At 43.1% G+C, this 13,211-nt stretch overlaps 1 long non-coding RNA gene across 4 annotated transcripts in view; it reads left to right on the top strand.

Annotated features, from left to right (window-relative positions):
* Positions 1–13,211, top strand: part of LOC133275580 (uncharacterized) — a 218,879-nt gene that overhangs the window by 148,790 nt on the left and 56,878 nt on the right. For all 4 annotated transcript variants that reach the window (XR_009745600.1, XR_009745603.1, XR_009745602.1 and 1 more), the window contains exon 5: positions 4,583–4,677. This is a non-coding gene — a long non-coding RNA (uncharacterized LOC133275580). The remainder of the gene's footprint in view (positions 1–4,582; positions 4,678–13,211) is intronic.

Genomic DNA, 13,211 nt, shown 5'->3' on the forward strand with positions numbered 1-13,211 from the left:
CATTTCCAACCAGCAAAGCACATATTTCCAGGAGTGAATCTCTGAGCTCAAGTTCCAGCCCTAAAAGATGGTTTGGTTTTGCCATCTATATGCATACAAGCCAAGTTTTACTGCAGAAACCTTTGCAGATCCCACATTCTGCTTCCTGCTCTGTACCTGGCCTGGGCAGTAAACATCACTGGACGGGCCTTTCAAATGAAAGGTATGTTCATGCCTGATTTTTGGATGGGTTTAACATCCCCTGTTCTGAAATGATGCAAGTTGCTGAAATATTGTTTCCTCAGCTGCAGAGCAAATAAAAACAGAGCAAGTTACTCAGACTAATGGCTCAGAAACCTCAATATTAGGACGTGGCGCAGAGGCGTTCTGAGAGGAGAAGAAAAGGATGTGGTAGACAATTTGCTAATGGCCAGAAACTCTCTCTGAAAAAGCTAGCTGCGTGCCAGAATGCCTCAGGACAGGGCTGAGTCCACTGCTCCTTCCACAACAGCAGCTCTTTCTAAATAAAGAGGTCTTTACACGCAGGACTTGGGAAACTTAATTCAGATTAACTAAAGTTGTGAATTTAAAGTAATTTAGCTAAACCACTTTATATCTCTGTACAGATACATTCATTCAGTAGTCAAAGAAACTTTAATTTGGTTTATCTTTTATTGAATTAAGAGCATTTTAATTCTAAGAATGCCCATGCAGGGATTAGTGGGTTGAACAAAGGATGAAGTTACATGCTGGGCTGGAGTCGAATGTGGCATATGAAGTCTCCCCACTTCTATGCTAAAGAACATTCATTTTCCACCCCACCCCCCACCCCCCCCTTAAAAATAAGATAAATAAAATTATAAATTCTTTTTTTTTTATAATTATCCATGCCTACAGATCTCAAGCTGCATTAAAAAATCTGCCTCTGGCTCTGCATTTGCCTTTTGTTTCAATCTACCAGAACATACGTATTGTTTAAGAATCAGAAAGAAGAAGGACATTGATATCATAGAAAATGGGAAGAGCCAACAGCTCCTAAGAAACATTCATGGCATTATTTCACACACAAGAAAGACAGACACTAGATCCCAGCCACATCTGTGGAACAGTTTGCTTATGGACCTGGATCTAGATTTGGCCTCCACAGTTTCCATGAGCTACTGATCTGACCACCTAAGAGAGAGAATAGATCTCAAGGTTTAGATGTGAGATTGCAGAGCTGTTTGTAAGTGACTAGTTATGTTTCCAGCTTAGCTGTGCAGTACAGACCTCTTACAGCTTCATCCAGGGTCATACAACACCATAACTCATCTAGCTGCATGTACACAACGTTTTTTCATCAAAAGGGCTCAGCAAAAATCATTTCACAGAGGAGAAATGGCAGCTAATGAGATGTTTCTAGCTGCTGTTTAGGAAAAGAGACTTAACCTCTCCTCTCTGCTTCAGTTTATCTGTGATTGCTGGGAGAAGCTGTGGCAAATCAGAACCACAGACCACCAAAGGCCAGCTAGAACAAAGGAGACTGACAACTGCTTGAAGTGAGAGGGGTCTGGTAGCTGTGGTTCCTAAACAGAACACAAAAGATCTACACACACACACACCCAGATACATGCTACTCTCCATGCCACCCCTTTCTGAGTAAGAGAGGAAGGGAAAAAAGACTACAGAATTTTTCTTATTGACATTAAGTAAACAACACTGTCTCCAATGCAGTCTTCCACAAGAAGGAAAACCAACTTCACAAGCAAGTCAAGACTGTCAAACAGGAGACAGATGAAAGCATTGCCTCAGAATGTAAGGAAATCCCAGGCTGGCTGGTTGGGAAAGAATTAGCAATACGTAATTTAAAAAAGAGCACTCTCCCCTTCCTCGTCCCTGAGGTGAACACAGGTCCTGCATAATACTGACTTCTACATCAGCACCAGAGAATGAGACAATCACTTGAGGTCTTTCTCATTTATAGCCAGGCCTCTCCCCCTCTTGCTTTCAGTCGCTGGAGGCTATTTCACATCAGTTACCAGCAGTGTTCCTATGCAGCAGGACATGCTGTTCATATGTGCAATTTGTGATGAAAGATTTAGCCAATGGAGAACACCAGGAGGGAGGGAACTAGATAGTAGTTGTTATCTTGCCTCGCAATAGATTTTCAGTGGTCCCTTACTGGTGGCCCTGATTGAGCACCAGTGGAGCCAGCCCGCCTGCTCTTGTGTGCAGAAGGAACAGGAAGAGCTACTGAAAGACCAGGAACATCTCGTATATTCATCAGGCCTAAACCACAGGGAAGACATGCGATACAGCATGAAGCCGTGTACAGCACAGACTTCTGTACAGGTAGAGATAGAAGGGACTAAGAGTGGAGGACAGAGGTATGCAAAATGCAGTCCTACAGAAAAAGCACACAGGCAAACACGGTTTATGCCTTTAGCAGAAGACACAGGAGCGGCTCTTACAACAGGCAACCAAGAAAAGCCAACAGACAGTCAAAACCAGCAAATAAAATAAGCAGGAAATGTGAATGACAGCTGCCCAGAGTGACTGACTGTCTACAGGCAAACATACCAGCAACACACTATGGAGCAGTATCACATCTTGTTATCCCTGTCCCTGCAAAAGATCTAAGACTGGGGACCACTCTAATACACTGCACAGTGGTGGAGTTCCTTGGTCCCCAGTTCAGCAGGCAAACAGCTAGCAAGAATAGTTTAAATTCAAGTATGCTGTATATGATAGAGAATACCCAGCTACACAGAACACTTATGTGAAGGCCAGAAACTTTCGCCTTAGGGCATACGCCAACCGCTAACTTCCTCCATGGGCAAGTTACTCCATAGTTGTTTGGTTTAGGAGTTCTTGTACCTTTCCCTCAAGCATCTGGTGTTTGCCTCTCTTGGAGAAAGGATGCCAGACTAGACAGACAGATCATGGCTTCTTTCTGGTATGGCAATTACTGCATTCCACCCTGGAAGGGGGAGAGCACACTGGGGAAAGCAAGGAATGTTAGATGGCAAGTTCCAATAACACAAGGCCCCATTAAATAGCCTTCCCTCTCCATCTGGCCCTGCACAGTCATGCCAGCAGCACACCAGGAGCACACAGCAGCACAGCTTGGCCCTTTGCATTCTCAAAGAGTTCTGGGTTACACTGCAGAATCTGGGAGCAAAGCAAAGCAGGGCTCTGCTCTCGCCCTGGAAGTCCTCACACATGCAAGAAACAAGATTTTCCCATGCAAGTGTGTTACAAAACCAGGGCACAGAGCAGAATTGCGGTCTGCAGCCCAGGTTCATACAAAATGCAGCATTAATAAATCAATCAGTCAATCAAAACAGATCTCACGAGACACAGAGGCCCCTCAGCATCAGGCTAAATTATCCATTGTCCCGTAGGATCTGTGCCTCTACAGCTAGAAACGACAAAACACAACCAACTTTACCTTGGTTAAGTCAACCCACTTGCAGCAGAAGAGTAAACACCTGTATCAGTCTGGGAACCAGGGACTTGGGGTAGCATTTCTACTTGAAATGTGCATTTGGCAAGGCCTCTTTCTTCCTTCTCTGGAGCCAGAAGGCTCCCAAGCTCCCCAAGACAACTCTAATCCGGGTAAACTTAGACCTGCCTTTCTACCTAAAAATTCTTCTCTCTGTTGACGTTGGCTCTGGGCCAATTTAGCCTTCAATTCCAGGTCTCCCAATCTGTGTCAGCAGAAATTGCTTGTAGATATCTGCCCAGATTAGCTGCCCAGACACTATCTCACTTGTGACCTGCTTCACAGATACCCTTCTTGAAGGCAGCTGCTGCTGCTGCTGCTGCTGCATTTATCCACTGGAGCCCTCATTTCCTTACTGCCCATCTGCTGCAGGGGAGGCAGAGCCACACGGACAAGACACAAATAACTGACAGGGAAGATGTAGCCACACCAAACAATAAAAGCCAGGAAATCCAAAGCCTACACCTACCTAGTGAATTTGTGCCAGTTTTTAAAAGCAGGAGAATGTGGATAAGCAAACATAGATACAGTTGAATGACTTATCTCAGTTTAGACAAGCGATATCTAAATAATGCTGTTTAACTTATTACTGTAACAAATATGAGAATTGATTTAATAACCTAATGTTAGTTTTGGACAGTAGAGGTCTGCATCAATGGACCAATACACTAATTACGTTATCTTATCAAGTCAGTGCATAATAATAGAATTCCCCTATGCACTGATGGAACTAGGCTTAACTCTGCATTAGAAAATAATCTCTGAAAGACAGAGAATAAGGGAGTATTTAGGAGGAACTCCTTGTGGCTGGGTGCACAGTCGTTATTTTCATTTCAAAATATTATATATAAAGTATTCTCTATAAGGTGGGTGTTGCATGATAAGAAATTGCCTCTGATATTCTTTTATCACTTGTTATTTAACCTGCCTCTATTGCTGAGAGGTAGTCAATATAATTCTCCAAAAGACTTAAGTAAAAACGAAAGAACTACTGGTGCATATGCAGATCCATTCATTGTAAGCTGACAATAAAGCTTTTTCCATCAAGGTACAAGCAAAATGTCTTGCTGACATTAACTGGCAAGTACTTTGCATTCATATGGTATCTTTCATCTACAGACTTCAAAGCATCTGACAGGAGGCAGGCAGGCGTTGTTTCTTCATCCGTCCAAGAAAGAAGCTGAAGCACAGAGTGGCAAGGTCTCCCAGAGAAGGTAAAACCATCAGCAGAAATCTAAATTACCTGATTTGCAGTCCTTCAAAGTGAACTGCTTTGCTCCCAGTACAAATTACACCTGCACCAGAGAGCAGAACCTCCACTCACCCACACCCCTCTGAGAACTGCTAGGGATTCTTTAAGAATTTAAATTTCATTCATGAGAAACTAAACAAACACAGAACGCAAGAGTACTCTTCTAAACAGGGAAATGATGGGGATCTGAAACCAATCCAGATCTGAAGTTCTGTAGTGCTCCAAGGAGGAGCACTCCTTGCGTGAACCTGCAGAAGCACAGGTCTTCATTCATGAGGAGGGGAAGGGAAATCCTGGTACATAATCTAGCAAGTGTTTAAATAAGCCTGTTCAGATGAAGATCTCTCCTCTCCAGAGAAAAACCAGGGCTGTAAGAAAGGTTATGGAAATAATTTTTTAAAATGCCATTTAAAGAGAGTAAGCCTTTTCAGCTGTTCCAGCTCTTCACCTTCTTCTTATAACTGAAGCAATGCTGACTGCCTGAGGCACTCAGATAGGAAAAAAATCCCTGCACAGTGTTCTTCTTTTAAAAGAAGTGTATGATTCCTGTAAGCTTAAAAACAGCAAACAAAAAAATGATGCTGAGGAAACCTCTGGAGCAAGCAGTCTTCTGGCATTGGTCAAGGAGCCTGCAATACACATTTAAAAATGCACTCTCTAGTTATGAGATCTCTCGTGGCCTGTGGAGGCAGACAATATTAGAGGCCACTAAATCCTGAAGTTTATTTTTCTTAAAGTTTTCACTTCAAATAAAGCTTTGTTTTAAAATGTATGGGGCCAACTGTTAGAGCACTGAGGTCCTGGTTATTAGCCAGCTAGAGCCCATGAATTATGTTTAGTGAGAAGTTTATTGGCTCAGTAAACACCATTCCAGTTCCCCTCACCCCTGAACTGTGGAAGCCAAACCAAGAGATATTCAATGCCATGTTACCACTAGCACCAAAGCAACTATTATCTGATTACAGGCATTTTATTTTTTGTAAGGAATTTGCTATTGCATCATTTCATACATGTAAGTCTTTAAATCCACCAAGGCAATGCACAAAGAGTAAGTAACTCTTGAAGTAACTGGTTCTGTTTACCATCTTCTGGAGCAGGAATATTTATTTCCATCTTGTAGCTTTCTGACTGCAAGCACTACAGAAATGCAATCCCTCAAACTCTTAGTAAGGCAGGAGTTTGAAACACAAGCAAGATTAGAGTGGGCAACCACAAGAGCGTTCTGATAAAACCATCCTATGGAGCCAGGGCAGAGTACAGGGCTGTAAGAAGTTGCATTTGTTTCCTCTTACTCCCACTTTGTCCCAAGGAGACTCATAAAAACAGGGCCCATTCTGTGTTCTGAGAGTAGGTGGCCAGAGGTCAGACTCAGATGTTGCTCTTCTTAAGTTACACAGTCAAGAACAACTTACACAATTCTGACTTCATGGCAGAGCTGGCTACAGCTCAGACACAGTCCAGGTAAGATGCATCCAACATGGAGCTAGGGCAGACTGATGTGGTATTAGGACTGTCTAGCCTTACACCCATCTGTGCACAGCACCAGGAACCCAGAGACCAAAACCCAAGGTAGGCATCTCCAGACTGACACATAGCTGTGTAAATCCAGAAGCAACTTCTACTTGTGTGGCTGGCTTTCTCCTGGGCATAATGCTGTTTTATCTGGTTACCTTTCACTGCCATGAGCTAAAGCCTCACATACAGAGAGTATATGATCAGTCAGTGTGCAGTAACTTGTTTGCATGCTTGCTGTTCCAGTTTTCCAGAATAGCTAAAATATACCAGAAGACTTTATGGGGACTGTGTCAGTCCTTGAGGCAAGGAAAGTTAATTTAGTTGGAAGAGTAAGGATGCAAAGAAGAGTGCTATAATAACAGTAGTCAGTTTTGGTAGCAAAGTAAACTTGAAGAAATTTAGGTTCTCCTCCTAGTTCCCTCCATCTGTCACACCATCTTGGCTGAATAATACTTTTCTTCGTGTCTCTGCTTCCTTTCTCGCCTTCTGCCTTGTCCATTTAGACTATGACTTTCTTCAGGGAAGAGACTGGGCTTGTACAGCACCCAGTGACAACCTTAGGGCTCTGCAATCCTTCAGCCAAACAGCGCTTTTATAGAAAAACTTTGCTATAGACCAATTTACATAACACCAACTATGAAATCTCATATTCTCATGTAACTGCTTTTTTTCTGATGTCCTGAGAATTACAGAGCCAGAATCTGTCCATATGACAAGAAAGAACCTTGGCAGTACAGATCCTCAATATCCAATCTGTCCCGCAAGGACGTGCCAAGGCCATATCATCACACCCATAGCCAAGCACCTCTGGGGAGCAAGCACAGTTAAAATCTTTCCACCCCAGCAGTGGTGAAAGACAAGATACCCTTCTCTTTAAACTTAACCCTCTCCCTTCCAAAGAATGCCTGGAATTTCTACTATTTCCCAGCAGAGAGTGGAAGGCAAAGACTTGGCATGGGGCAAGACAGATAAGAGCAGTTGCCTTCTCTAGCTAGGTTTTGTTAACTCTGCATAATTGCTTAGGGCATGTGATGGTTAGAGGGAGACACATACATGTCTGTCAGAGACAGACTACAAATTACTAGTATAACTCCAAGCAAACAAAATCTAGTTTACAATGTGGCTGTGGTATATAAAACACCTCTGTAAAACTACAGTATAATTCAACTGCTGCACGTTTAATTTGCAAAGTAATGATATACTTTCCCCTCTCAAAGACTGCCACTTAGGATCACTAAGATGTTGAATGAAGTCTCTGCTGTCTTCTGGGACACATGTTGAAGGCTGATTGTTGTTGGAAGCTTCTCTAAGCAAGCCACATTTAAATACCATGTTCTGCAAGAGGGCCCATATTGTGTCGCATGTGAATTCAAGTTCCTTTACCAGTTGAAAATCTGGGTCAGAGCAATTTGCTTACATTTGAAGTCCTTTTCTGAAATTAATGGTATGTGGGATTTAGAGTTGTAGATAAAAGACAACCGGATAGTCTGCTATTATATCTGTTCTGCATCATGCATGTACCATCTACAGTTTTCCTGCTAAGCTTTGTTCACATGTACAGCCCACTTCTTCAGCAGTTGCACATTCAGCATACTAAGGATATTATTCTTGGCCATCCTGTTAAACTCACAGTATAAGTTAAATGCACAGTAGGGGGGCCTGCTGGGTTCTCAACAGTTTTTAGATGGCTACAGATTATAGCTGGCCAAGGGTGGAAGTTTTGATAAGCAGTCATGAAGTTGAGAGCTCTATTCAAATAGGATGTTGACTAGCGCTGACTCTATCTCTGTCACTTCTCTGGTGATAACTAGATTACCCAAATGTACTATGCTTAGGGCTACATCAGACCACCGCTTGGAAGCTCCAGTTAGTACTACATACAGCTGCCAAATCGCTTAGCTAGATTTCACACAGGGATCACACAGAACAACTGTGATGGTTCATGTTTATGTCACTTTGCCATTCAAGGAGGTACTTTTGGATTACTAATACCTTGTATGACTTGGGTGCTGGCTATTTCAGAGATTATTTATTTCACTGTATCAGGACAGGCAATTGTTAGCTGGATCCTAGGATAGCCCACAAGTTTAAACCTCTCCAATCTGGAAATATGGGTGGTATAATATCTGGCTCAGGAGTCCCACCCAGAGCTAAGATCCTGCCCAAATTTATTTTGGTGCTTCTTGAAAGAAGAAAGACAGAAAGGAAGGAAATAAGAAAGAAGCCTAAAACCGCAACACAAATTTGCAAGTTAAGCTTACTGACAGAACTGACCTGCAAAGTGCAAAACAATAACAGAGAATGATGATATTCACACGTTCTCATAGTATTCCTCCGGGTACAGAATATCACATTTTCCTAATGCAAGCCACTCTGGAGTGACAATCAATGAAAGACATTAAGTACAATAATAATATTTGGTTTAGGATAAAAATGTGGTTCCTACCTATGGGCTTGTAAAGGAAAACTCAGCAGAGTCTTACACTTCTTGTAGGTAAATTCTGAATTTTCATCCCCTTGTTCACAAGCCAGGCAGAATAAAAATATCCACCTACACTAAACCAAAGGGAGCCACTCGTAACCCAGACACAACCACAACAGACATTCTCCACAGTCCTTGGCTTAATAGAACACTGCCTTGTGGTTATACCCACCACTAGGATTTCATCTTGCAAGTTCTAGCACGTTTAATTTATTCCAGGTCATACATCAAATATAATATCGAAATTTAAGATGGCATGCGAGATTGAGGCTTTCTTTTGCAGTGCAAGTAGAAAGAACACTGTTGGGATTGCTGGTGCATGAACATATTAATACACAAACACAAACTTGTAGCCATCACTCAAGAAAAACAATTGGTCTTTAAGAGGGGAAAAAAGTTGTAAAAAGAATCAATTCCATTAAATAGCTCTATAAATCAATTCCACCAAAAATCAATGGGAAACTACATCCACAACGTGCCAAGTAACTCTACACATCAGGTGCAACTGTCCGTAACAGTGGCCATGTAGCAGCTCTGCCTGATGGGGATTCAGGCAGACATGGGCTGGAGCAGGAACTGAATTGCCCATGCTGCCCTCCAGCTCCCTCCTGCAGTGCTTTCTGCCCCATGAGCTGCATAATGGGTCAACAACATCATTCACTTCCAAAGTTTGCGTATCTGCGTGATGGAGCCAAAAATGGGAGCAGACTCCTGCTCACAGGCTATGGGGGCCCTTGCCTCCAGACATAGAAATGGGCAGTCCCTCCTAAAGACAGCAGAAGAGAACTCATGTTACTTGTTAGAGCCAGGCATCTGACATGCCCAGGTCTGAAACGAAGCATGGCTTTGGGATTTTCCGGCAAGCTTTATGCCACAGCAAGTGTCCCAGAGGGACACTTCCCCAAAGGGAAGCTGACTTAGACACAGACACGGGGAGGGTGATGGAGGAACATTCAGGATCTGGGGCCCAACAGCCACCAGCATGCAGTAAGACACAGACCAGTTAAACAAATGACTTTTTTAAACACAAGCTCGTGAGTTCCACATTGTGGCAGTCTTTACTGTTCAGTGACTCCCCAGTGACTGTGCCAGGCCACTATCCTCTCACTTTCAAAGTGCAGCTCAGTTGCATTTTCACATTCATAGGCTGTGGATGCCCCTTCAATGACTGGAGAAACCCTTGGGGCTTTCATTTTGTGCTGTCAGCTCTCAGATGACTTTGGAAACAACCCCCTTGGGGTTTTTGTTCTGTGTGGCAGAGCAGAGAGGGCACGGAAGATTCTGGCTTTGTTAAAACCTGCAGAAAAATTCATGTCCTGTGTCTTACCCTTCATGTCCTCCACATGTGCTGTCATGTCTCTGGGCCTATTATAGACACACACTATTTAAGAAATTCAGACATAGCATTTTTGCAATGGAAAAATTTGATGAGTTAGCCTCTGCTGTTCAGCACTAAGTACCAAACCCCATCTTTTCCTGTTGTAACTGAATGCCAAGTGTAACTGAGTTCAGTTATTCCACACAGGAACACTCATGTCTGGTATTATTCACATATATTTCAAATAGAGAAAGAGTCCATATGTGCGTGTGTATAACAAATAATGATCAATTTAATGAGAGGGCTTGAGACTGTCCATCGCAGGGAATGAAACCATCTACTGCTTCTCTCCAAGGCCCTGTGACCCAGCTGCAAGAGGGATCTGATCTGCAAGTTGCATCTTAGCTGTTGGGCCTAATCTTAGCAATGAGCACCCTGAACCTACTGATTTCAATAGGAATTGAGAGCATTCAGTATCAAACCTTCCATCAGTCACAAGTTTTCCCTAGACATAAGGGCACGCAGTTCTGGAAAACAGGACTTTGACACAGGCTGGAGGTTTGAGGTCAAGAACAAGTGGGAATTGTACAAACAGAGGCTTCAATCTAACCACTGGTATTGAGCAAAACAAAGCAGCAACACATTAAAGTTTTTATCTTTTAGAATATTCCTTAGAACTTTTATCGTATGACTCTTCCGCTCCAGAAGAATTAACCAAACATTAAAAAGTATACTAAGGGAAGTGGAAGGACATTGTCAGTAGAACAGCCAGAAGATTTTCCTGCAAGTCAGTTAGATGTTCCTCATTTTCCCTGTCCCTAAAGAGAACTGCAATGATACTTTCTTATTTACTGGTATATCAGTTTCATACAAGTCAGGCAATAAAAGATTTGAGCCAAGTGGCTTCAATATTAGAATTGGAAGGATGTTTTCCGAGAGTTTTAAAACATGGATCTTATTGTAAAGAGAGTCTTCATGCACCAACAAATGCTACACAAACACTTGCATGCGTGTAACCCTAGACTATTCTGTGAGTCTCTGAAGTTGTGGAGTAGCTTACAGTGAAGAAATTAGTGTTACATTTGTGAAGGACAGACCAAAACATGGTGCAAAGTTTGTGGGGAAAGAGACAGAGAAACCAGGTAGGAATAGGCACAGCCCAGGGAATGAACTGGTTACACTGATAAAGCAGATAGGTAGAAATGTTTGGAAAAAGCAAGTATGTTCACAACTGAGCATTCTGGAGGAAGCAAAGAATCCAACAGGTTAGACAACCAAAGCATAAATCGAAATAAGCAAACACTATGGACTAAGAATTGAAGCCAGCACAGAGATCTGAGGTGTCAACTTGCATTTAAAGACTATCATGATTTAAATCATACACCAAATTGCATAATAGGCAGATGAGATGAATTGAAAGATTAGTTTATGGAAATAAGACTCGAAGAGAGGATTGTAAGGATTTGTTTTTTTTTTTTTATTCCTGCTCCTAAACTTTTCTATATTCAAGGGGAAAAAATTTAAATCCCATTTCCTGCCACTATAGGGCTAAAACGTTAACACCATATTTCATGGCAGTTAGCGTGGACCAGGATTACTGTGCTGACTTGTTCTTAAAGAGCAAATACATTCTAGAAACTAGATTCGGAAGGAGGTAGATTTCTTTCTGCCAAATCCTCTGACAAGAAGCAGGAGGGAGAAAACATATTTTTCTCTAAGGCTTCTGGGGATTAACAGAATTAAAGAGTCTGTTGCCCTCAGTAGAACTGATGTACTCTTGCAGTTGGACTTACTCATTCAGTCATTCACTGTAGAGACTGATTTCATATGAATAATCATGCTTTTCTTTCCTACTTGGATGAAGTGCTTACACTCTTTTCAGTGAAAGCAAAAGAAAATACTTTATTTACATCTAAAACATTAAGTTTTTAAAACAAGCCAGAAAGCTCTTATGAAGAAAATCCAATGACCCATCAGAAGGAATGAGTTTAATGCCAGCCAACGAACTGCCTCTTAAAGAAAGATTCAAACCGCTACCCATGCTGCCATCCCAGCAGAGCCTTCACTGACACAGTAGTACCTCTGTCTATCTGGACTTCACTTTGTCAAAGCCTTTCAAACGGAGAGCACCTAGGCAGTGAGTGTGACACACATCCAGCAAGACTCGGAATGTCTTGCCTGTTTGCTCTTGAGCTTCTGAACCGTGACCTCAAAGCAAATGAATCTGAGGAGAAAATACATTAATCAGCCATTCACCCAGCCGGGCTCAGGATTTTCAACCCAGGGACCTGAATCAGCTCTATCGCCTCCCACGTCTTTCCTGATACAATTAGTCAGCATCTGCCCTGGCTGCCAATTCACTGCCTCTCGGAGCGGGGGGACAAGCAGCTGCAACTCCCCTGCCCGCTGCCTACTTCTTAACGGGAATATCTTACTGAACTGGGCCTGGTGGAGGTTAGCATCCCTTCCCTCTGTTCAGGGACACACAGGACCTGAGAACAGCTACCACTTACAGCCTGATTCCCTGCTCCAGCCCAAGTGCAGGTTCAGACGTGTCCCAGCCGCACCTCTCCCCACCTTGGGCCAAGGCCATGCCAGCTCCACACACCTGTTGGAGGCTTCCCCACATTTTAAGGGAATCCCCAGAAGGGGATTTGCAGGTGCTCCGCTCCCTTCAAAGAGCTCAGGCAACAGATCAGCCTGGGAAACTGGACCCAGAGCATTCAATGTGGCCCTCTGACCTAGTCCATAACGTTCTCACCCCACCAGGCTGAGCCTGAACTCCATAGCTGAGGGGTTTGAAAGAAGCATGTGCTTTTAAAATCCAGATGAAGTTTTGCTAGGGGAACTTTGCAGAGGCATCACTTGTGTATCCACAGGAGTTTTGCAATTCTGGGTTACAGGTGATAGCAGCAAATAAACAGGCAGGCAAGTCAGGGTCGGAAGCGGGCTTTTACTTGAAGCCAGCCTCACCAGGCACTTCAAAAATAAATAAAACCCCCAAGCAGTTCTGTTTTGCCCAACAGCTATAAAGCTCCAGCCCCGCTCCTCCAGCTGGATTGTGCAAGCTCTTACTCCAGACTGAGTTCAAGCAAAGTGCCTGAGTAAGCACTTGCAGAATCTGACCCCCCCCAGTCAGTTATCTCTGCTGCACCTATTTGTGCCTTGCATTGCAAGCTCT

The sequence above is a fragment of the Pezoporus flaviventris genome, unplaced genomic scaffold, assembly GCF_033815535.1.
Source record: "Pezoporus flaviventris isolate CSIRO_AGI_PZ_B2104156 unplaced genomic scaffold, CSIRO_AGI_Pfla_v1 ptg000041l, whole genome shotgun sequence".
Classification (NCBI taxonomy): domain Eukaryota; kingdom Metazoa; phylum Chordata; class Aves; order Psittaciformes; family Psittacidae; genus Pezoporus; species Pezoporus flaviventris.